Genomic DNA, 21,692 nt, shown 5'->3' on the forward strand with positions numbered 1-21,692 from the left:
GTCTATTAATAACATCAGACCGCCCGTCGTTTGCCGGGATAAACAGTCGACCCCTGCCACTGTATTGCAGTTAGAAAATGGTTTGATGGGCTGAAACAAAAAAAAAACTCGATTAAAATAATAAAATGAACAGACTGGGGAAACTCGACTCGACAGTGTCTGTTTCTAATAACGCATCGTGTCTTGTCAGTGTATCTGTCCCGCCGCCCGTCACACTTCTCCAATGGAGCGGTGCTGTCAGTGAATCTACCAGCCGGCCACGCGTGTCGTGACGAAGCCTGCGCTCAGACAGCCCGGACACTGCGAGCGGCTCAGGGCGAAGAAAAACACCCCGCACGTGTGGAGTTAAACGGGAGGAGGGGAGGGGGGCGGGGGCGGAGACTTCTCCCCGCTGATTGGCTGAGCGGATAAGGAAAGTGGGCGGAGCCCGAGGGGCCGGGCTGGTCGGTGTCGAGTTTTAACCTTTCTCTCCCGCCCCCCCCCTCCTGCGTAAAAAAACACGTGACTTTCGCAACGCGATGGCTGCTGCTGCTGCTGTGAGTGTGTGCCGCGGCGGTCTCTGTACTCCCTGACCCGTCTCCTGTCTCCCTCATCCCCGCCGCCAACGGGCGAGAGGCTCTGCAAAACCCGTGCGCCGCCGCCGCCCCCCTCACCAGCCCCTCGGCTCCCCTTGTTGAGCGCTCAGGAGGACCAGACCCCCCCATGCCAGAAAAAGCACTCAAGAAGAAGCAGACGCACATCATCCCCGGCTGAACTTCCACCAACCAAGACGTGGGTAGGAGGAGTCAACAGGTCTCAGGTATTCCGACTTTCCAGTCTTCGATAATGTTGGAGACCCGCTAGCTTGCGGGTCTGGGGATTTGTCAGGTGTGTGTGTGTGTGTTGTTGGGGGGGGAAGCGTTTGTGTAACCTACATGGCAGCCGGCGTTCAGACTGAAGTTAGTGAGCGGAGCCGAGAGCAATGTTTCGGATTCCGGGTGGGTCATAGATGTGCTTCACGTGTGAGTGCTGGCGCGGTGCAGGTCAGCCGGGTTGTTGTCATGTTGACGGGGGGGGGGGCGGTCTACTACGTTGAAATAGTGGTCTTCGCCCCCCCTCTTCGGCCAAAACAAACACCAAGCACCAAACACCCCCAAAGTCAGCGGCGCGTCTGTCAGTGTGTGGCCGCCACGCAGCCCAGACAGCTCGGCTCTGAGCCGTCGGGTCGGGGCGCCTGCAGCTCCGTCAGCGGTGTGGGCATCGCCGGCCGGCCGGGTACCCCGCTTTCTAGACACCCCCCCACCCCTCCCACCCAGTGAGTTATGAAACACGGGCCGTATTTTCTTTTTTATTTTGATGACATGGGTCGCAGTTTATACAAACCTCCCGAAGTCTTGGTCTCCCTTCTTTCTGCGAGAGGGGCCGACGTGCGGCGATCTGGAAATACCGTTACTCCGGCTCAGTGTTTCCGACCGTGGCATTGACTACGATCCGCTCCGGTTTATCTGCGTGTTAAGCAACTAGGTAGGGTTATTATAACAAACAGGCGTGCTGCGAGTCACATTTTTTTTCCTACGTTCTTTCACTGTTTCGTGTTAAGGTGTAAAACGGGTTACCACCTTGGTCCCATTTGAATTTTCATCTATACCCTGTAGCGTTTGGTCATTATTTTAGTCTCCTTTATGTTGTGTAAGTGGGGCCGGGCTCCTTGACCTCCGTACAGAGTAGGTGGCGGTGAACTCGATAGGCCGAAGAAGAAGCTCGGTATTGATTTACTCTCGTGTCGCCTGTTTCAAGGTGTGGGCCGCCGGTGTGTTTATTTTATTGTATTTGTTTTAACTTTGTTATACCGACACCCGTGTCCCCGTCAGGGACGGACAAGTCCCGCGACGCGAAGGGACCTTCTCCCCCCGGCCGCGCGACGGCCGAAAAGTTTTTGTTTTCCGCAACTCGCTCGCTTGCGAGGTTTTAACGAGGAAGGCTGCCCCCTCTCCAGCGAAGTCTCGCTTTGTGGTGAAACCGCCGTGCCACGGGCAGTGGAGTATGGGGCGACAGGCTGCAGGCTGCTGGCCGGAGCTCTTGTATCGGCGCTGGGACGTCCCGGACACCTGTCCGAACACGCGCGCCTTTTCAACAACTGGAGTTTAACTTCCATTATTCGGGTGGTGGAAGGGGCATAATTTAGAGCACCTTGGACTCAGAGCACCATCGATTCAAACGATTGAGCACCTTAAAATCGAAACGCCGTGTTTCAGGGCGGCCGGACACCCAGAAGCCCGTATCGATGAGTGTTGCGACACTGTAGCGCCGGTGATGTTATCCAGCCTTTGGACCGGCTGTAGCCGCGTGATCAATGAACCTGGACCATAAAACGCTGTACTGATCTGTGCTCTAGGAGGGTTTGTTTTTTTTCCTCCTTGCAAATGCCCGGTCTTCTACGGCCCGTCAGGCAAAACCTGAGCGCGGCTTACTAGAGCTGCTCATCGAGGTGCACTGTGACTAACGAGCTGTCGGGAGAAGGAGATCGTGAATGCCCGAGTTAAGGAAGAGCACACCGTTTACGTCCATTCCTGGACTGAAAAGCCGTGCTACGCCCAGTCGGATGGCAGGAACTAACTTTAATCTCGACCCGGTGAGACCACGAGAGATTGCCGATTTCTAGGCCATTGAAAATCCTGAGCGGTATTGACAAAGGTCGCTCTAGAGGGATTTCTGCAGGACTGACCAGCAGAAGAAATTAAGCAGACGTTTAGAGGTCTGGCTTTTCGGACTGCACCCAGCTTGGCTTTGTGACGTTGTGCAGCAAACCGTATCGCAGGAGCCTGTCCCTGGCACCCTTCACGGAGAGGCTGGATGAGATGTTTGGATCAGTACCATGCCAGCAGACAATACTTTCAATCCAGCGGGCTTCGTGGGCCGACCGACCCCGGCTCCTAAGTTATTGACCCATAAACCAATGCACTGCTGAGCCGTTAAGGGCTAAGGGCTCCCCGATATCCAGCATCGACTTCAGCTCCCCACCTCCATCATACACCCGAAAGAGACCTTTTCTTTTTTTTTCTGGGGTACAGTCTTGTATTTCTTTGGTTCGTTCATTGTAGAATGTGATCCGGATGCCAAGCGTTTCGGTTTCTATATACTGCATGCACATGTACACTGCCAATATAGTCAATTATTTTTAATATACAGTATAGGTTTATGCAGTATGCATGCATTGCACTGTATGTAATACAGTACATTTTTAACATGCAGCATATGCACACCCTGCTAGCACTGTTACTAGTATGCATAGCATGTTGACAATGACTATTATATACATTAGTAATAATGGTATTAACAGTAGCAAGAGTGACGATGGTCAACCCTCATGAAAGGACACATTTTGAACATTCTTCTATGATTTGTTTCCTTTTCTTGTAAGAAGGATGGCTGTGAAAGTCAGCCTCAGAAGCTTAGTCATTGAGTGAGAAATGGGCTAGGGTGTTGTAGAGGATTTTCCAATCCTGTCACCTTCCTTTCCGGTGTGAATCACAGATCTGAGCTGGAGGTGCCTTTAGGTTGTCAATACAGATAAGAAGATGGTACGTTTTCAAAGGCTCCCTCATCCCCCTTGTGTTGCCCTGCTTTATACTGTTTATACTGTAGTGCAGAGCCGACCTGGCAGAAGTGATGATCACACTTATGTGAGACCTCTGAGATGCACACAGGCTGGGGGCTTAATTCCCTCACAAGAAATTCTGTGGTTTAATAACTGATGCTTAGGGCTGTCACCTTATCCATATGTGAAACCCAGGCCAGGATTGTGAATACTTTGCAAACTTTATAGATTGCTTTGTGGGTCTCCCTCATCGAGTGTGCATTGTGAGATAAGAGGGCCTAAACCTTAATGCCTACTGTGGCATCGGTCACAAAACAGGTTCTTTTGTTTGTCTAACAAGATCGTCAAGTGAGCTTTCAGGGTGCTGCTCACATGTCTTGATTGTCACTGTGCTTTCAGATTTAGACATCTGTCCATTTTCTAACCACTTAATCCAATGCTAGCTTGCAGGGTAGCCAGAGCCTATCTGGGCAAGCAACGGGCGCAAGGCAGGGTACATCCTGGATGGGACGCCAGTCCATCATGGACATACACACACCCACACCAGGGCCACTTTTCCCAGAAGCCAATTAACCCTCCAGCTCCAGTTTCCTCCCACGGTCCGATGTCCACGCAGACAGCATTCGGGGTCCCGAATTGATCCCAGGGTCCCAGCGCTATGAGGCAGAGATGCAAACCGTGCCACCCCTCTGAATCATTCTGAAGCATGGAAAACCATGTGGCACTTTGTCCGCACTAATAGTTGCGGGTAAAGACTCGATTTCTAGGAGAGCAAAAGACCCGAGCGTGACTTTTAAAACCCATCGTGCGGTACAGTAACTTAAGTGTTGCAGTCCTTCAAGGTGAAGTTGCAACTTGAGAAATGAATCGGAATTGTTTTGATCTTCGAGTTTCCTCTGGGTTTTTCACTGTTCAAGAAGACTGTCAAACTGCCTCGCTGGTGTGTGGAGCAGGTTCATTTCCTCGTAGAGTGAAAGATACCAGTAAGATGTTTTCAGCCTCCCCTGGTTTCACATGTGCTGGTAAATGTGTCATCGGAGATGAAGTGATATCTCGCTTTGCCGAAGGGCGTGTATAGTTTATTTTTTAAAGTGTTTTTTTTTTTCCCTCATCCTACTTGTGATGCTGAGCAGGAGTCTTAAGAGTCACAACAGAATTTCTGTTCACTTTTTCTTTTTAAGATTAATGGCCAAGTTTGTTCTTTTATAGCAGTGAGAAATTGGTCACCAGTGGTCCGAAAAGAACGGCTCAGAATGCCCTTGGTATGTAAATACCCCTCCGAGACTCAGCCTTTCGTTAGTGTCTTGATTTTGCTGCGTGTGAAAAATGAAGGACCTGGTGCATGCAGGGAGTAGGGAGATCTGAGACTCAACATGGCTGTTATTGTAATTGACAGTTTGGATTGGAGACTGCAAGCTCTGTGCGCCTAAGAAACATGCTTGTGATGTGACCGCTTCGTTTCTTTCCTGGGTCTTGTGGATTTGGGGCCCAGACTGCAGCCAAGGGCTTCTTCCTGATTGGGATGTTTCAAAACTCGTTTGTTACCTGTTAGAAATGCGGCTCACGGCCAGCTCCTTTGTGAGCAGTCGGCAGTAATAAAGAGTTGCCCTTATTGTTGTGTCAAGGTCTAGATGGGCTGTCTTACGAAGCAGGATGTGGATCCTTCACCTATAATGTATAAGTTCACTTTCATCGTGTAAGAAATGAATTTTTAAGGAAAAGAACACAAATCCCACTTGGGGCTATAGTGTTTAGGGCACAGCACTGGAGGGTTTGTGGGTTCAAACCCCATCTGGGGTGCAATTGTTATAGCCCTGAACAAGAAGTTTTGCACGGCTCACCCCCGTAAAATGCCCTGCTGTGCAAACGGGACTCATTTTAAACGAGCTGACTTATCTAATTTAGCCACGAATTCATTATTAAAATGCAAACCCTGAGCGTGCTTGCTTGCATCAGAGGTTCTTTCTCTCTGTACTTGGAGCTGCAGTCTCAGAAAAGCTTGCGTGTTTTCTTCGAATGTTTTCCGAGAAGAGAGCATCACTTGAATTGAAATTGAGCGCTGATCGGCTGACAAGACATTATTTTATCACGCGTATGTGTAGGTGCTTCAGACACAAGGGAGCACACCGTAGAAATGTTGCGATCTCAGGAGATTGCGAGGAGAGAAAGAGCTGTGACCACCATTTATTTGTCATGGTGTTGCAGGCACAGGGGAATTTAAATGGGAAGCCTTTGGGACTGGCTTCGGAACAAGAGTGGATCCACCATGACTGCGGCTGTCAGTGGGGTTGGCAGGGAGGATCTGTGGTTGGGGTCTCTGAACTCCTGACAGGAGGGCTGTGGGTTCGAATGAGTGCTGCAGCAAAAGCAGCTGTATTAATGGGCACCGCAAGTTGGATGTAACAACAAAAAAAGTAATTACAACCCCTGTAAGGCCTTTTGGTGGGGGAATGGCAGCCGTATAAATAAGTCCTAATTAAAAATGGCGTGTGACTGTCTCCCACAGTCGCTGTCAGAGGGCGTCCGGGTCGCCGTGAGAAACGGTCTAGGTGCGTGTTGACAAAAGGGGGTCACTCCTCCTGGTGGCACAGAGTGTTCTTGGTGTGGGGGTGGAAATTGAACTTTTCAACCACCCCGTTGCCGGTGTGTGCAGCGCCGTGTGGTTTGTGTGAGAAGCAGAGATCTAGTCAAACCACAGACTTGAGAGGGGACTCGAGTTCCCACAGTGCAAAAAAAAAAAAAAAGCAAAGCAAAGAAGAGAGTCTCAGCGGGGTGGCAGGTGAAAAGTGTGATCAGCGAGTTTGGTGTTTGTCTGCCACCCTCTCTGAGGATCTGGGTCAAGTCCAAATTAGGTCAACTCTTGTACCTGTGGCAGGTTCGTGCAGAGCCTGACCTGGTACAGCGAGGGGAAGTAGCATTTTTAGCACAGAAGTGATCAGATTTCTCTCTTTTTTCCGTATTCATAATGATTCCTTAGCACGTTTCTTTTCTTTTTTGCGGTGAGACAGTTTCTTTTTTGCGGGTTTTTGAGTTTCTGTCCCCGTCTGTTGCGCTTCTAAGAATGACTGCGGTGGGTACGTCTTTTTATTCTTGCCCAGTTCGCACGTAGACAGTTTTGTTTTTTCTAAATGAATGAGGAGGGCGCCACTGGAGCCACTGTGCAGAAAAACCAGGGGGTTATGATGAGTGTGAGGCTGTTCCTCTTCCACAAGGGGGTGAGACAAAGGAGCATTGAAATTAGCACTCAATTAGCCATTCAACTAACATTAATTGGAGTTTGGGAGGGAATTGAATCAACTGCTGGAAACCGACACCAGCATGCAGACTCCACACAGACAGGATCCCCAGTGCAGGACCTAATCCCAAGACCCCAGAGCTGGGAGGCTGGGAAGCAGCAGTAACTGTCACACCACTGTGGTATCTGAGATCATGCAGCACCTGATTTAAAACAAAATCTGTCTCAGGCCTGGTAGGCAGCCATCTGTCAGCCGTACTTGGGAACTTGTCATAGAGATGAAAAAAATAAAACCTTGTAGTGGCATCACTTGTATTTGCTTGGTTTTGCATTTGTTGCCTATTGGCCTTGGAATAGATCTGGCTTTGAAAATTGTGTACAGTTTTGGTCATTGAAATTACCACAAAAAAAAAACTTAGACCAAAGAAGAACTGCTGAGATCAAGGGACTGAATCTCTTTAGTTAGTCTTGGACAGAGAAGGCTACAAAGGCACTTGACTTTCACCTTCCACAAAGTCACCGGCAAAGTCCACCCCGTGGGTGAGTTTAAATGTGCTGGCCAGTGCCTTTTTAAAACGGAGCGCAGGAGGCACTACTTTACACAGAGGGTTGTGGGAGTCTGGAACAAGCACACGGTCGTGGTGTTGAAGCCAATACTCTCCTTGGTAATCGTTCAGGAGGGGTCTGGATGAGATCCCTGGATCACTCGTCTGCTGAAAACCAATCGAGCTGGATGTGGTGAGCGGTCTCCTCTCTTGGTGGTCACTTTCCTTGCTCCTGAGATATAGCGCCTTTTTTTTTAAGGGGATGTGACATATCAAGCCCCCCCCCCCCCCCCCCCAAGAATCATTTGTTTGTGCCATTGCAGTCAGTCTGTGCAGTCAAATGCTGGTTTGCGCCTTTGAAAGATGCATCTGATGCTACTTTCAGTGGCACAGAACAGCACAAACCAGTGCGGTGAGTTTCATTGTCTGTGCCGTTTGTAAGGAGAGCCGGCTCCTGTGGGTCTCTGTGCATCGGCTTGCATTGCCAGCCTCTGTAGTCGGCGCCGCGGGTTGCGTGCGCTGCATCCAACAGCAGGGCTGCGAGGACAGCGTGCCAGCAAACTCTGTGGTGGGGAGGGCAAAAACCGTTAAATCCCAGCTTTTTTCCCTCCTCTTGCATTGCTTTGATGGCATTAAATCATCTTAATGTGTCAAAGTGCACGGTGTCCCATGTTTGCATTTGAGAGAGCAATTAGGTCAAAGTTGTAGAAGGCTTGAGCGTGATTTAAGTCTCACACTGGCAGGGTGCCCTTCTTTGAGCGTGTTTTAATTATAGTGAGGTAAGGGCCTGGAGTCTGGTACAGCGTGCAGCTCTGAGGATCTTCGGGGTTGAGAGAGACGGGTCGGGAGGGGCGATCAGCGGCTCGTTTTAGATGGGATGAGGTGGGGGTGGCGGTGTGGTGTTCTCAGCTCCAATCCATCTGTGTACAACAGAGATGAACCATCTTTTCGCATGTACCCAAGAGATTTTTATTTTGTTTCCATAGCAGGTTTGAATTTGCAGGTAAGTCTAGGAATCTCGCATGGCCAGATTGACTGTATTGAGAGCGAGGGCTGAAGGGCAGTTCAGATACCAGAGCACAGTTATGTCTTTAAGATTTACAATTAACAGTCTAGCACCATAGAGATTGCCTGGGCCATTTCTTCCTCTGTTGGCTGTCCCCCGTGCTGAATCGGTTACAACTCAACAGTCTCAACCTGAAGATTCAGATGTGTACAAAGACCTGAATCTCCATGCTAATCATTTGGTTTGCTGGTAATCGCGGCTTATTTACTCCCCTTCAATGTGTGTTGTATTTCCAAATAAGAAACAACTGTGCGTCAGGAATTGAGCATACTTGAGGGTTATAGTACCATCTCTAGATGCAGCTCTTTCTTTTTCTGCTTAAGTCCTCACATACATTGTGCTCTAGCTTGTAAAGACCTATAAACAAACGATTAGCAAAGCTTAATTCCCTACGCTCCTTAGGATTCTGTACTTCATGATGCGAACAGCTAGTTCCTTTTGCAGTTGTTTCAGCAGTTACCCCCTTCTCCCCCTTCGGCGTGTCGCCACGTTTTAATTCTTCTGCAGTCTGGTGGCTGTTTGTGTCTGAACTTTCTGTTCTAACTCGACCTTTAGCCCCCACACTGGCCTTTATGTGCTGGGTGCCCTTATTTCCGAAAGACTGAAAATATTCCGCAGCAAAGCGGTCCGTCTGCAGCCGCCCGCGGCGGTTCTGTCCCTGAACAACAGCCGCCGCGGGAGCCGGTCCCGGCATTAATTGTTTACGCCAGATGTTTCATCGTTAATCAGTCTGGCGAACCCCCCCCGCCGCTGTCTCGTAAAAATCTGCCTCCCGCTCCTGAACAGCCTGTGATCTCCCCGTGCAACGCCCAGACTCTCCCCGCACTCCTGGGATATTATCTCTCTGGATTGCATGAGAAGTATCCCTTAATCGCGGCCGCCCTGCCACCTCGGAGATCTGCGAATAAATAATGACTGTGTATATATTTATTTTCTGGAGGCAGCAGCTATCAGCAGGGAAGACGGCAGCGTTGCCTCTCAGGCCCCCCTAATGAATGGCTTCCATTCCGCTTTCCCTCATTTTCTCGGGACAGTGCCATTAAGTTTGACAGATGATATGTTCTTCCTTTGAAACAGTGATCTTAAGCACATTGTCATTGAAAATCTGATTTCCCCCACCCCCTGCTCCCTACGCACAGTGCTCAGGGATACACTCTTAATATTCCTGTTGGAATGGAAATGTGGGGCTGCCGTCTTAACCCCTTGCTTGCTCGTCTTCTCTCTAGTGTTTCGGTACAAGGCCTGCCGCTTGCAGGTTTTCTTACTCTGTGTGTTTTCAGTGTGTTCTCTGGCGGGTGTTTGGAGTTGGGGTGTGGGGGTGGTGGGTAGTAAATGAAAGGCTCTCGACATTCCCCTCAAAGTTAGCCCACTTTATTGTTTCCCAATGGATTTATCGTGTTCTCTGCCTAAACACTTCTGTGCTCTTTTAATCCCGTTAGTCTTTTAGACATTGTACACATTCTTTTAGCCTTTTTGTCTTTCTCTTTTTATTTACCTGAAGGGTGTAAGAGAGGAGAGAGCTGGGTTTTGCTGCAGTTTTGTTTGTGGAAGATGGAGATTTGCAGCATGGAGTCAAAAATGAACAGGAAAGTAGTCGCCTTTTCTGAATGTGTCTGCGGGTTTATTAGTCCTGGCCTGCCGCCTGTGAATTAGACCACAGGCCCTGTGGTCAGCGCTTCGGGACTGGAGCGACGCTGGCCCGGGACGGAATCGCCCGAGCTCGTGTCACGTTAACATCTGGCTGGCGGGCTGAGTCCCCCGTGAGCAGCTGAGGAGGACAGGCTCTCCACCACAGCTGCGTCTCTAGGGTGAAGGCCACTGCTGTACCCTCTGATTGTCTTATTCAGGTGCTGGGCTGAGGCCGGCCCAACCTGGCTGGTTCCAAAAGAGTCTTCAGAAGTCCAAAGAAGCAGGCGGTTTCTGTAGATGGCAGGCAAGCTGTGCACATAAAGCTGTAGCATAGCAGGGCCGGGTTTGGCATTGGTAACCGAATCTGAGACTAGGGCAGCACCTGTACTTCTGTGGTGGTGTGCTTTTCACACAGTCTGGATCTGGAGGGGAAAGAAACAGTTCTGCTTTCTCACAGGGGCCGTGGGATCCTTCAGCCCCGAGTCACGGGCAGCGCTCTCGCCAGCCTCGTACAGCAGTTCTCGCTGTCGAAGAATTAATGGTTACGATCCTCGTTTTTGACCTATTGATTGTATCGGGGAAAACAGTATTGAGAAATACTTCCAGTAACGAGCCGTTAGAATCCCAAGGTGAAATGATGATTGTTTTGTGGCATGAGAAGGGACCGTCGTGCAGGGGTTCGTCACTGTTAGGGCTGCGGTGTTGGACCTGCAGGCCGTTCTCCAGGGTTAACGGGTGAGGCACAGGAACTCCAAGAATAAAAAAGAAAAAGGACTGGGCTAATCTGTTTCAGCTCTGGTGTTTGCACTGAAGAATACAAAGTAAACGCAAAGCTTATAAGGAAAATCCTTGCTGTATTGACACAGGGATGTGAAAGTGCAGATGAATCGTTCTTTGCAACAGGACGGCTTTGCGATTCCTAGCGAGGAATAATTATAATGCCGTTTCTTGGATTCCACAGGCCAAAGTATGAAGATCATTTCAGAAAAAAAGCTGATGGCTGTTGTATTGCATGAGCAGTGCCTGAGTTATATGCAATATTCAAGTTGATCTGTTTGCACGTTTTGCTTTGAAAGGAATTCGGGCTGCACCTCCTCAGTCTCCACCTGTTGGTCCAAGAGGCTAGCTGCTGTGAGTCGGAACAGAGATGCAGTCGTCTTTTCCAATTTGGATAGGTATATAATAAACGTAATGGGTGCTTCTATATAAAAAAGCAAGTGGAGCAGGGTTATTTCTCTGATTAAAGGCTGTTCTGGTGTCTGGTATCACTCAGAAATGGCATCGGCGTGCCTGCGTTATTGCCTCGTGCAGTGTTGGAGAGTCACGCCAGCAGCCCGGATGAGAGACAAGGCCTTGTGCGTTACTCTTTCATTTCTAATCCGCTCGTCCCTTACCTCAGACGGCAGGGGCTCAGTGCAGGTTTTAAGTGTCTGATAAAATCGCAGGATATTCTTCCGTCTGTGGAATGAGAAATAAGCCTGCTGTTTTCTTAATCACTTATTCAGAATCTAAGTAGATTGATTTCAACCTTGTGACCCAAGACGGGGAGGGCTATGATAGATATCTTTAAAACGACAGGGAGGTGGAGAGAGAGGCTGAGAAGGAAACATTGTTGGGGGGGGGTAGTGTTTTTGTTTGTGTGTGTTTCCTAAGCTCAGCATGTTTACCATGCCAACATTCGAATATTTATTCATGCAGCCTCACTTTTTTTTTTACCATCTCCCAGGGTGCTTTGCATGTGAAGACTGTTCACAGAGTTTTCAATTTTGACCACAGTTTGTGCCAACTCTCAGGGTGGAAGTCGGTCTTGTGTTCCAGAGCTTTGGAGAAGGCATAAGTTAACAAAACACTGAATTTTCATGTCACACCTAAAAAGCTTCATTTCCTTTGAGCAGCAGAAAAAAGTATCGCGTAAAAGTATAGTGATACTTTGTTCAGGGTTTATACAGACTCGCTCCTAGACATTGCGACATTTCTATTTCTGTAAGTTTATGAAAACGTTTTTTTGTTTTCTAACCCATCAGATGGAAAAATGAACGGGGAATGGGTGGCGGTTTACATTCTGAATCAGTTTTTCTCTAGGAACGTTAATCCCGAGGTTGTTAGGCATTTTCTATGTTGGCTTTTCTGCGTGGCTCTGTGGCTCAGGATCTGCGCCTGTGTCTGGAAGGTTGCAGGTTCAAATCCCGCGGCTGGCAGAGGAATCCTACTCTGTTGGGCCCCTGAGCAAGGCCCTTAGCCCCAACTGCTCCAGGGGCGCCGTATAAATGGCTGACCCTGCGCTCTGAACCCCAGCTTCTCTCCCTGTCCGTGTGTCTTATGGAGAGCAGGCTGGGGTATGTGAAAAGACAAATTCCTAATACAAGGGATTGTGAATGGCCAATAAAGTGAGCTTACCTGATCTATGTAGAGGTAGAAACAAGCAAAGTTTTTTGTACCGTTAACATAATAGCCTTGATTGCTTTTGCAACTACAGTACTCGGGAGATACTCCTACCCAGCTGTCAGTCTTTGCTGTTATGGTAGCCAACTGGTTCTAAGGAAACTGATACCTCTTTGTTTTAAGAAGGGCACAGTCCTGCAGTTATTCACGGGCTTGTGCGTTTTGTCAGAATGTTTTTCTTTAATGTGGAGGTCATTTATAAAATGCTCAACCCTGTTCACACGTGCAGGTGTGTGCCCTTTGGTCATCCATTTCTTGTGTTTTTTAGTGCGGTAATGTGTTTCTCATTGAACAGGGTCTGATGGATCGACGGTAAGACAGGGTGTTGATTGAAGGGATACCAAGGTGGGACCGTGGGGATCGGGAAGCTATCCCGAGGTCTGCAGTTCTTTTCATTTTTTACCAATATCATTTTCCCCGAGCGGGCCGTTTATTTGGAGATTTATGGTCTTTGTTTTAATTGCGTGATCAGTGACGTTTTTGCTGGTGCAGTTGTTGTTGATCATCTTGCTGGGTTTATCTCCCTTTGATCAGACGGGACCCAATGATAGAAGCCAGATGTCCTGTGTCTGTCAGCCACTGGAGGGGAAAAGGGAGAACAGCACAGGAATGAGAATGTTCAGACACTTGGCTAATTTTCAGAATCTTTTTCTTCCCTCCTTATCCTGGCCATGTGAATTTGGTTTTGATTAAATATTTCTGATCGCCTCTAAAATTATCTTTTTTTCCAAAGGCTTTGTGCGACCTTTCTCTTTGCCTTTTTTGCTGTATCTTTAGATTTTTGGGATTCCCTCCAAGAGATTAGTATTATGGGAAACTGTTCCCAAACAGACACTGCAGTGTGTGTGCATGTTTCTGCATCTGCCTGCCTGCGTGTATTACTATCAATCTAAGAAACGGTCCCCACAGAGATAGTAACTCCTGACAAACAGACTGTGGGGATGTCCACACACTCTGAATGACATTTTTTATAAACCAAATAGCAGCTTGTTTTAAATCTTCCTTATGTTTTCACTCACTATGAAATTTCATATGATTGGAGCTTAGAATAGTAAATAGTGTACTGGGATTTATTTCCCACAAAGATAGAAATACAAAGACATTTCACAGTGCGTACAGTAGATTCGACTGGTTTGCATTTTGGGTCTGTTTTATTTTTGGGTTGGCTTTTGTGAGCCTAAAAGCTGCTCAGGAGCAGAGTGTTTGTGTTGCATGTGGTCACCTGCTGAAGCCCAGCAGTGTCCAGACCTACCTACCAACCACTTTACCTACACTAAGGGACCTTCCAGTTTATTCTGCTTAATTGAACGAGCCCTGCAGTTAATTTGAAAATTAAAATATTTACGGGGACAATGATGTCCAGCTTCAGGGAATTGGGTTTGATCCTGACCTGATTTTTTGCTCTAGCCGTATTCACGAAAGTTTTCACCAGGTGCTCTCCTTCCCTGTTCCCAAGGATGTGCTGATCGGACTTGACGGGTCACTTTAATTGTCCACAACTGGCCCATCGCCTTGAGGAAGGTGGCTGCTCGCTCACCCACGAGCGTGGAGGCCGTCGTGGCTCCTGCTGCTCTGCCTTGCTCCCTGGGACAGCGACACGGCTGGAGCTCAAAAAGATGTGCAGAGGAATGGCGCAGAACTTCCGATTGCAGGCCAGAACTTCTGCAAGAGATAAGGGGGGGATGCCGTGCTGTGATCGGCTCGTCTACCCTTCTTCCCATCACTGGGAGCTGTTGTAAACCCCGGGCAGAGATCGCCGGAGCCGAGCTCCGTTAGCGCTTCCTGCTCAGCTTCACTGCTGAGCTTTGGAAAGCCACTTGCTTCTCTTAATCAGAGTTTGTTCCTGCAGTACTTAGTGATAAGTGTGGTGTGGGCTTTAAGAAAGCCAGAGAAGTTAACCAGGCTAATTCACCATTTGCATTGCAGGGATATTCATGTGGCTGGTGTCCCACCTCCCTCCTGCTTCCCACTGATCTGATTTTGCTGCTCCTCAAAGGTCAGGAACTCTGCAGACTTCTCATTCCGGAGCTGCACGCGAGGGACAGCGCATCTCGTGGCGGCTCAGTGTGTCCAAGCTGTGTTTCAAAGCCCATGTCGAATTAATAAATCCTGCTAAATCGGGGGTTGACAAATCTCCTCGCGTACATCGAGGTTTGGGATTAATTTCTAATTATAGCGCCACTATCTTTAACAGCAGCTTTGAAGAATTAGTTCCGAGTAACAAAAACTGTGGAGGAATGGATGGGGGGACGCAGCAGTTACATGGATGCGGTAGATGGTGTGTGCACATCTGTTGTGCTGTTGAAGTACACGACTACTCGGCAACTTTTTTGCAATTGATGTAGTCTTGTTTCTGTGCAGAGCTACACCTTGTTGCTCCAAATTGTCCTGATGGTGTTCAGCGTTTAAGCCTGGCGAAATCGGTTTGAATGTGGCAGCTATCTTGTGGAGGCTAAAAACCCCTTTAGCTTCAGTGTTACAATGAAAGGCCACAGGAATGATTAAATCTGGGGCTTGGAACTAATCCCAACATGCCGAACTCTTTCGTCGTGTGTTTGGTTTTAGAATCTTATGAAGTGATGTGGGCTCCTAAAATGAAGTAAAAAAAAAATTGGTCTTTTGTTATAGATGCATCATTAGCTGGTAAGAACATTGTCATCGTAGAACTGCATTTATTAATTCCAGACAGTATGTCGTAGGATTGACACACATGGGTCATCAATAACAATCAGTGTTTGCAGTCATGTTAAGCCAGTTCTGGGGAGTTTCATCTGAGTTCAGCAGTGTTTAAAGAGATACCAGTGTATGCCCATCCATCATCCACTCAAGTCTTACTTCAGTTCATCTTTCTTCTCTTCCTTCGCTGCCAGAAACCTTCAGTTCCCATTGAATTAAAATAACCAGCATTAAATGAAACCAGAGTGAGGGAACCAGTTTCGAGTTCCCAGTATATCTGGCTTGGTGGGTGTTGTAGTCAGACAGAAGTGGACTGCAGTCTTGAGGAATTAATTTTTTTTAACTTGAACGTCTAAGGCAAGCAATCCCAGTTAATCACCCCCCCCTAACGTTGGTAATTGTAATTAAATTCAATTATTTGTCAGCATGAGTGATCGTTATTGACTGCAGCCTGGAGATAACCGCGGCGGCGTATGCGCGGATGGTAGTCTTGGCAACGCGCGCGGGGGAAGAATTTCAGTCTGGAGGCAGAAGAAACAAACAACAGGTGGCCAAGCGCGGCTAATTGATTAATTGATCAGTGCGAGTGGGAGCAAGAGCCCCAAATGAAATCAAGTTCTTGGAAACCCATGTCACACCTCTGCGCTGTTCCTTGACTTGACGAGAGGAAGGAAGGTCAGCAGCTCAGTCGCTGGGCTAGAAATGGGACAGAACGATATCAGACTGAAGATCCTGGTGTGATTGCGTGTAGAAAAGCTGCTTGGTTTTGGCGTGTAGTCACAGCGGTTGTGACCCGCGGCGGTTTGCTCAGCCTGGCTCACCCGTTTGCTCGCGAAACCATGAGATCTTGTGCTTGACTGTGCTTGCAGGTGCACAGGATAGGAGCCTATGGGAGGAGTCTGGCACGGGGCACAGTTACGCCAGTTAATTAAACCCTAAAGCTGACGTGGCGGTACCTCAGTCACCCCTGTGTAGGGGGTCTTACCTGGACATTTGCCTGAACAGAATGCATCATCTAGAGTGGGTAAAATCAGGACACTAGGTTGTCCTTACAAGGTAGTCTTATTTACCACCCCGCACCCCTTTTAAACACCCAGCGAGACCGAAAGTTAGCAAATGTGGCCTTGAGCTGAGTGCAGGACCTGACTTCCTGCACACCCTGCGTGACCCTGCTTTGCCCTGCCGTTCACACGGCCCTCCCCGCAGGCGGCCTGGCGCCCTCCTTCCCAGGGAGCCTTGCTGCTTGTGCGTGCCCTCGCTGCCAGACGGGTTCACTGCGGTCGGCCCTGGAGGCACAGGAAGTAGCGCTCGGCTCGGTTTCGGTAGCGCGAGAGCGAGGGCGTGCTGGTGAGCCTTGCAGGGGCAGGTGGCAGGCATGCGAGTCTTTCCGTTTGTGTCATCGCTGTCTGCGTTTTTTTTTTCTTCCCTCGTGGCTTTCTTTAGCGTCTACGTGTCTGGGTTCTGTGCCACTTGTGTAGCGTAATTACTCTGAAAATGAGTAAAACGGGAGCAGACAGGCAGGCTGGACGAACGTCCCCAGGACACTGTCCTTTCCCCCCTTGGATGGCACTGTGTGCAGTGGAAGGGTTTGTGCATTGTGGTTTTGTTTTAATTTCAAGCTGTTTGCCCTGTTGTCTCCAAATCATAAAAAAGCAGATGACAATATTCCTTCTGACTTTTTTTTTTAAAACCGTATATGATTTTCACGTTGGCTGTGCAGAAGTTGGTCAATCCAACATCTAAGCACAGAATAATAAATAATAATGAATATATGTATATAATACATATTTACAGGAAGGCATTAAACATGCAGCACATGAGTTAAGGATCACATTTTGCTAAACAAGAGATCACAGAGAATTGGTGGCACTGATGCATAATGTTCAATCCCATGGGTGAAATACCAAGGGGATCCATATTCGCGAAGAACGAGTTCAATATCTTTTGTATCCTCTGTATCCTGCTAGCAATGCCTGCACCCGATGAGACATCACCATCTCAAGAGTTTCTTTCTCTGTGGGGAAAATGCCTGCTCTCCACTCGGAGGGTGTACGTGGGTGGGGGTCTCGATGATGCCCAAGCCAGTCTAGGGCATCCAGGAGGGACTCTCCTGGGGTGACGAGGGTTGAAGGAGGGCGGTCCGTCTGGTGCCTGGCGAGTCATGCCAGGAATACCCGACAAGTGTGTGAGGGGATCGTTCTGTGCACTTTCTGCCTAGCGCTGCACAGTGGAGGCGCCGCCGGTCAGCCCTGCCCTCTCCACCCGTGCTGTATTGCAGCCTGTGCCACCACGCCTCTCGTGAAGGACAGGCCAGGGTGGTGCCTCTCCCCTTGTCTGCAGTGCACTGTCAGCTCATGCGCTGGTGCACTTGGAACTGTGACGCCACACATTGTGCACGTCTGCATCCAACCAGTTGCTGCTGGATTGCCTTCATGAAGGGGTTATTCCGCACGAGGCCAGTGAAGCTGACGGGTAGCGGACTTCACAGTCTGGGCAGACTGGGATGCAGGGCTGTGTCTAATCTGGAGATCCCTCAGTTAGGGTAGACCTCTCTTCTGCATTGGCAGTGACACCTTGGCCATGTGGTTAACGAGCTGAACCCAAGTGTTTCGTGACTGCAGATGTGAAGTGTCTGGTCACCTTTGACATTAATTCTCTCGGCATCCCAGTGGCCCGGTGCCGTATTTGGGTTCAGCACTTTTTCTCCAGCTGTTTGTACCCATGGGCAAAGGTGCACAAAAGGTGATCGTGGTCACGTGCACATATGTATGTTTACAAGCCATCCTGCCATATATGGTGCGTGAAAAATACATGAGTGACAGAAGAATTTTTAAGCCAATAGTGTGTATTCTCCTGAAGAAATATTGGAAACTGAATCATTTCTTGTATTGTTGTTGCTTCTCTGTATGAAGGAATACTGCAGCGAATATCCGTATTGCAGGCAAGTATTACTTTTAAGCTTGGTTTCACACATCTGTGACCACCACTGCACACGCACCTGGGCGCAGCCATGTTTCAGGGAGAGTTTGTTTTTGTGTGCTCGCGTGTGTGCGTGCAACTCGGGTTCTGTGTGACTGTGTGAGAGCGTGGGTCTTCCGAACAATGGCCGGCCTTTGACGAATCCCAGGGAGTCTCCCCCACTGCCTGCAGCTAACGACCTCTCCGGCCCTGGTATTTATGGAGCACGCTAACAAACATCAAATCTGCTGCACACGAGCTCATGACTCTCCTGCAGCCCTGCAATCTACAGATGACCCCCTTCCTGAGCTCTGCTGTCGTGCTTCACATGTGTTTATTTTTGTGCAAGGCCTTAATAAACTGGTTTCTTTTGGATGTTTGCTGTTATCATTTAACCATTGAGGAAACCCCCAGATGATTGTTATTAGCAGCAATATAAACTTGATTTGCCACTTTCACCCTTACCATCTTTAACCAACAAAAGTGACCTTTTGGGGGAGCACTGACACGAGGATCTCTTTCATTCAAAACTTATTTGTTGAAGAAAGTGTTCCCATTCCTAATCTGTCCTAGTTTACCATCTTGGTCATTGGAACATTTCAGCTTGGATGACAAGCTCACAGTGGATTGATTTTACTCCTGTAGTCTGTTATTCACGCCAGCCTTGCACTTGTGGAGTGTTGGTTTCTGAATGGCACATGGATTGTTGAAAAGGTCTTCGGGAATCGCTGCACATTCATCTGTCCATTTCCTAGTTGCTTTATCCAGTTCAGGGATTGGATGAAGGGGGGGCAACAGGAAGAGGCAGAGCCTGGGCAGGAAGTGATGTCAGGGGTCAGTGAGGGCCCTCACGTGAACCCTGTGATTCACAGCCTCAGATTAGAGTCACAGGATGTCATAGGAGTGGTGGAGGCGAGACTGGGAGAATCGAGGGGCGGAGGGGGTGTTGGAAAGCAGACAGTACTGTGACACAGAGTCTGGGACTTATTGCTCCCATTCCAGTAGCCTTCAGCTTCTTTTCTGTAGTGCATACATCACTGGACCTGCTTTATAGATAGCTCCTGTGTAATTTTACAAAATACTCTGATTGAATACTAGCACTTTACCGTTCTCTTACTGTAATTGTTGCCACTAATTTTCTGTGCAATGTACAGAATGCTTTTCTGTCCTTGCAGGCTTGTCAGCAGGTGGCTGTGCCGTTTGGGATGTGAAAGGGTTAGAGCTGTACATGAAGTGGGGAATGACAACATTGGCCCACAATCGAGGAGTAAAAGCTTCTCTTAGAGCATGTTTACCACTCTCCGAATGGCCTAATTAAGCCCTCGGAGGTACATTCTCTTCTTTCGAAGTGGCACAGAGGTTTTGATGCTTCTTGTCTCTGAGTGCTGCTTCTAAAGCTGTTCAGTAACCCAGGAAACTAGATTCTAAATGAGAAAATTAAGTGTTGCTACATCACAGCACCAGGGCTTTGGATATTTACTTGTTCTCCATGTGCTCGTGTTGGGTTTCTCTGGGCACCGTGTGCCTCTGCCAAAGACGCTGAGTGCCCTCCTTATAACACAACCCCATCTGAATGGCACAGGTGCCTCTCTTCTGTACGCCCAGAATGAAGCACAGGTTGCCTGTACTGTGCACATAAGTAAATAAGGAGAAGCAACTATTTTACCCCATTATTTCCCATTGTTGGGAAGGGTCAATTCTTCAATGTCTGCCTTCCTGAAGACTACACAAAGCACTTTGATCTCTCCGTTTCTTTTCAAAGGCCTGATCACAAGCTCGGCTTTGGCTGGAGTCTTCAGCGCATACCCCAAGGGGTACCCCAACTCCAACAGATCTCTTTTGGCAGCGTACAGGGTGTTACCATCCAGTCTCAGGCCAGTGCAGTGGCAGCTGTACGATATTCTTATACGGGGGTTGTACGTTATTGACTTTATCTCAAAAGTTCCTTTTTTCAAGAACAAGTAAAAAAAAGCATTCGTTTTTTGAAAATCCTTAACTGGGGGATAATTTCTCATGCTTATCCCAAGCATTACGGAAGAATTTTCAAAAGGTGGACTAAAACAGATTCAAAGGTCAGTCAGGAGACATGGATACAGGAGCGTGTGGCAGAAGTGGAAGAAGGCAGTTGAGGATTGTCGTTCTAATGCATTTTTTCCTGTTTTATTCTGAGACCTTCCAGAAGTGCAGGTTTGTCCATTAAAGAGGATTGTAGGAAATGCCAGACTGCAAATGGTAACCAGTTGAGGCGCGCAAGGATAATATTTTTCCCAGTTCCGCTTTATAATATTTTTCCTTTTTGGAAACGGCAGGGCTTTTTCGGGGAAGAGAACTCCTGACGGCTGATTTCCCCAGTTTAACCCTGCACTGGTTTTCTAGCCCTCCAGGTCGAGCCTGCTGGGCTCGGGAGATCCCACGCTGTAAGAGCTGAAACACCCCGTGCCTTCGCTTTCACATCCGTTCCGAAGGATGCTTACATCACAGAAGAAAATATTGGGGATTAGTGCACAATCCAGTGAAAACCCCTTCAAAAGATTAACAGCGTCAGGGCTGGAGCTGTATCTGTTTCAATTCTAAAAGCCTGGCCTGCAGCACTGGGATATAAGGTTTAAATCTTGATGTTGGTAGATTTTTTTTTTGAACTTGCTGAAAAACCAAAGATGAACTGAGCGCGAGTTTCGTAACGAACAAGCATTGAAAGTCGGAGTCTTTTTCTTATTTCTTTCTTTGCAAGGGGAGTCTTTCTTTGCCTGACTTGACTGGGTGAGTTATACTGTCTGGGTTTCTGTGAAGCAATACCACACAAGACAGACATGTGCCAGAGTCTCTGTGACTGTGAACCTGTGGTTATTGCCTCGGTGGGGTTTTTTTTTTTTTCCTGTTTGCTTCTTATCAAAATAAACTCTCAGATCAGCTCTCGGCGCACAGGAGGCGCGGTGGCAGCAGATCTATAAATAGCCTGGTTTTCGTGACAGCGGAGTGCGAGCCAGCCGCCGCAGTCAGCGTGAGTCACAGGTCCCTGATTTCCATGAGCAATCAACTATTCAACCACACGGCTCGGGCCCCCCAGCTCCCATGCCAGAGAAAGGGGAAGTGGCCCGTCTTGGATGAGCTGTCGGCTCTCGTGTCTGAACTTGCACGTGCAGGCGGCCCCCCCCCCCCTCAGGTTTTGTGGGGGTCGTCCTCGCTCGGGAGAAAAGAATCGACCTGATGGACGCAAGGCGGAGTCACTTTGCATGTAGAAATGGACCTAAATCGGGAATTCCGTTTCGGGTTTTTGTGCTGCGGGGCAGGGTGTCTTGTGTTCGTGCTGTGGGTTTCCTCGCTGGCGATGCCAGACCGGGTGGGTGAGGGCTTGGTTCTCCGTGGCTCGGCTTGCTGTCTCTCCTACGGGGCCCACGAGCCTCCTCGACCAGCCCCCTCCCGTCAAGAGCGCTATGGCCTGCCCTGAGCCCGGTGGCAGGGGTGCTGGTGGGCAGCGATCGGGGTGCCAGTCTTCGAGCCTGCAGGGACCTGTGAAGTCTTGAGAGATGTTGTTTCGCGGGGAAGACCCCCAGCTGGCTAGTC

At 48.7% G+C, this 21,692-nt stretch overlaps 1 protein-coding gene across 4 annotated transcripts in view; it reads left to right on the forward strand.

Moving 5' to 3' along the window:
- The first annotated feature begins 489 nt into the window (after positions 1–489).
- The window catches only part of raraa (retinoic acid receptor, alpha a), a 157,418-nt gene continuing 136,215 nt past the window's right edge, over positions 490–21,692 (forward strand). For 3 of the 4 annotated variants that reach the window (XM_069185826.1, XM_069185830.1, XM_069185828.1), the window contains exon 1: positions 490–799. The gene's annotated coding sequence lies outside the window, so the exon portion shown is untranslated. Of the gene's footprint in view, positions 800–1,155; positions 1,295–21,692 lie in introns of those variants that run through there. The other variant, XM_069185827.1, reaches the window with a different exon arrangement.

Source organism: Lepisosteus oculatus, chromosome 28, assembly GCF_040954835.1.
Source record: "Lepisosteus oculatus isolate fLepOcu1 chromosome 28, fLepOcu1.hap2, whole genome shotgun sequence".
Taxonomy (NCBI): domain Eukaryota; kingdom Metazoa; phylum Chordata; class Actinopteri; order Semionotiformes; family Lepisosteidae; genus Lepisosteus; species Lepisosteus oculatus.